Raw genomic sequence first — 3,418 nt, forward strand, 5'->3', positions numbered from 1 at the left:
TTTTAATTACTGTAAATTGTTTTTAATTGTTTTTCATGTTGTATTTTTAAATTGTTTGTTAGCTGCCTTGTGTGCCCGTTGGGCAAAAAGGCGGGGTACAAATTAATAATAATAATAATAATAATAATAATAATAATAATAATAATAATAATAATAATAATATACATACATACATACATACATACATACATACATACAGTATACAGTCATTATTCAGTTACTCCTGACATTTTTGTTACATTTCTCTGTTTCTCTGTGTGTGACTAGATTCCTATTCAAGTCAAGTCCTCTTGTTCCGCAACATCTGTTACTTTCAGTTTGCAATAAATCTTTCTAAATTTGGATTGAGAGTAGAACTAATCCAGTCATCCTGAAATTATTCCTATGGAAGGGAAGATATTCATGCATGTCAATTAATCCGTGTTCCATCTTGTTTCCAACTTGTTCTGCACCGTCTTTTGTAGCCTAATAATTTGGTTGCAAAGAACCAGGGCAGGGTGCTCAAGCTCTGAAAGAGCAGCAACACTCATGAAGCTGAAAATCCCATATCTCAATCCACTGCCAGATCTCTGTGGCATGCCGACTTTCTGCTACATTTCTCATAGTTGTATAAGTTAGGAGGATGGTGGCACAGGGGTCAGCCTTCTCAGTAGTGGTGCCACAATTAAGGAACCCCCTACTGGGAGAATTAAGATCTACCCCTCCCCCCAAGGCATTTCGGTGAGGGTTCAAAACCTTTTTGTTTTGTTTGACATTTGGGTGATGGCTTGTCTCCCTCCTGTGCTTTCATAGAAGATCCTTGAGTGTTTTTGCCCTTTTCAAATTGGTTTTATTTATTTTTTCTGATATTATTTATTGTTTTGATACAGTGTATATTTTATCCTTAAATTGTAAGCTGCATAGGGCATGTGCTCCAGCAGAGGAAAGTTGGGATAAATATCTTTTAAATAAATAATTAAAATAAGAAGAAGCTAGAAGAAACCAAAGGAATTCAATTCCTGTCTCAGCTCAAGTCCTTCCCCAGTTACCTTGGCCAAACACAAAATAAATCTCTATTCATCACTGAAATGTTCACCCTGTGGTTGGGATGTACCATGTCACAGCGTGGATTAGGATTCAATGGAGGGACTATCTAAACATAACACACACATTCAGATGCAATGTCTGTTTATCTAGGTAGCTATGTTTAAAGTCTATGCTATATGATAAGCTGACATCAGCTTGCAGCAAATAAAATCAAATTTGGTGAGTTCATCACAGCACTCAAAGAGAGAATTTTAGAGGATTAAAAAAAAACGTGGAAAACAAAATTATTCAAAACATTAACATGATCCTTTAATGATATGAGGGCTTTGCTGTTACATGGCATGACTCCAACAGTTTCTATAGGTGAAAGAGTTCATTGCATGTGCCTTAATCAGGTGAAACTCTCATTGCAGTATGCTCTTCAGGAAATACCATGAAGCTCTTGCTCTTGAGTTTGCCATAAATGAGATCAACAGGAATGCCAACCTCTTATCCAACAAGACGCTGGGACGCATCATCTTTCCAGATTTCTTGAATTCAATGGGGAGCGCTTATGGCACTATGAATCTCCTTTTCACAGGGTGTCGCTATAATTACCATTGCGGCCAGAAACACAAGCTCATGGCCATCGTTGGAGGGCTCATCCCCCAAAATACAATCCACATGCACAGCATCTTAAATACCTACAAACTTCCACAAGTATGTTCCTTCATTGAAATGAACATAGCACTTGATTAAAGGAAATGAAGGGAGCAGTCCAACTGCTGCATTTACTCGTTAATTCATTCCTCCAAAGCAGCCAAGCTAAAAAATTTGGCTCTGCCCATTTGGCTCAACCCAGGTCCTCTTCAGGTAGCTACCTGGTACTTGCACCAGCATACATTAGAAAAAGAAACTCTTTTTTCTGTTGTTTTGTTCTGTTTAGAAGGGCTGTTATGAATACAGAAGTGTTGTGTGTTTGTGCTTTTGTGTGCTAAGTCAAACATTTCTCTTCATGTAGAAAAATCCAAATTTCTCCGTATTGAGAGATATGTATGTATTTACATGTATTTCTCTATACTTTGGACTTAGCCCTTCAATACTCCTGCCAACAGCAAAGCATTAGAGGACATTCAGATTTCACAATATTTGATGCTGAATCTGAAACCTGGAGGGGCACATTCCCTCTTGTTAGAGATTAGGAGAAAGATTTTGAAATTCAGGAGAAGAGGTAGGTTTCTGTCACCTCTAAAAATACTGTTGTCTTTTCTCCTTAGTTCAATTACAACTCATTTCACCATGTATTGAGTGATAAAACTCAGTTTCCTTTACTCCATAACATGCTTCCAACTGGAAATACTCAGCATGATGGGATTCTTCATCTCCTTAAGCACTTTGGATGGACATGGATTGGTGTCATTGTTTCAGATGATGAAATTGGGGCAATTTTCCTGCAGAGTTTGACATCTAGGCTCCTGGAGAACAACATTTGTGTCGAGTTTATGGAAATGATTCCAAAAATAAACAGATACTTTGATCCATCTTATGATCTACTTTGGACCAGAGAAAGAATAAATTCTACTCTGTTATTGAGCAGAAGCAATGTGATTCTTGTTAACGGGGATGCACGATCAATGGAGATTTTCCGAAAACTTCTAATCACCAATGAAAATGAATTAAGAAAGCCAATAGAAAAGGTTTGGATCATTACAGCTCAGTGGGATTTCGCAGCTATAAATTATCTGGCTCACTCTGCACCCAAAACATTCAATGGTATGTTATCCTTTGCCGTCCACTCAAATGACATGCCAGGATATGAAGATTTCTTGGAGACAATCAACCCTTACCAATCAAAGCTTTATTTCATGCCACAGTTTTGGTCTTCAGCATTTAAATGTTTTCTCCCCTCGTCCTCTAAGGGAGCAGAAGTAATGTGCAGTGGAAAGGAGAAGTTGAGGAACCTCCCTTCATATTTGTTTGAAATGCAAATGACTGGTCGGAGCTACAGTATCTACAATGCTGTGTATTCTGTCGCACATGCTCTCCATGCCATGTTTTCATCAAGATCCAAGCCAAAAGCCATCAGCGATGGAGCTACATTGAGTATCTGGAATCTCCACCCATGGCAGGTCGGACTATCTCTCAATTTGAGCATAATAAACCACAAGTGCATTTTGACACTAACACTGACTGGATTCTGGTTCCTAATTCATGTGCAGAAGGCAGTGGAAAGTACTTGTAGTCATAAATGAATTTCTACATTAGCTGATGATAAACCAATAGTGCAATAGTGCAATCCAGAGCGTCCTTATTCAGAAGTATCATCATTATTAAGAATATTTATATCCTTTTTTAAAAAGCAAAAAGTAATTCACAAAGCAGCTCACATAGCTAAATTAATGAATGGCTCCCC

The sequence above is a fragment of the Tiliqua scincoides genome, chromosome 5 (assembly GCF_035046505.1).
Source record: "Tiliqua scincoides isolate rTilSci1 chromosome 5, rTilSci1.hap2, whole genome shotgun sequence".
NCBI classification, from domain to species: Eukaryota; Metazoa; Chordata; class Lepidosauria; order Squamata; family Scincidae; genus Tiliqua; species Tiliqua scincoides.